A 422-nucleotide genomic window follows, 5' to 3' on the forward strand; every position below is an offset into this window, starting at 1 on the left:
CCATGACTGCTGACACAGCACATTTTCCCTCAGTTCAGAATATCAGAGAGTTTCAGATCACCATGGGATGATGGAGCTATTGTAGACGTATAGCACACCCTGCAATGATCACAGGGCTCCCTGCTCTTTCCCCATTCAGATTATGTCATGGGTGTTGTATCTCCACACCTGCAGTGTGTGTGCTTTCTCTGGATAGAAAGCTTCCTTAGTTTTGTGATTGTGATAATGAACATAGATTCCCCTTCCTCAGCCTCCCAGTTGTTATAATACAGGCATGTGCAAACACACCTGGCCAAGAAGTAGTTTTTGAAAGTTAAAATTATTTACGATCATAAGTCAGATGGGAAATAAATTTACCCAACCTTTGTCTGTTTGCTTAACTAGTTGTCCTTTCACTCGTCTATTCATTTAATCATTTATCC

This window comes from Nannospalax galili, unplaced genomic scaffold (assembly GCF_000622305.1).
Source record: "Nannospalax galili isolate Female #2095 unplaced genomic scaffold, S.galili_v1.0 scaffold11666, whole genome shotgun sequence".
Classification (NCBI taxonomy): Eukaryota; Metazoa; Chordata; class Mammalia; order Rodentia; family Spalacidae; genus Nannospalax; species Nannospalax galili.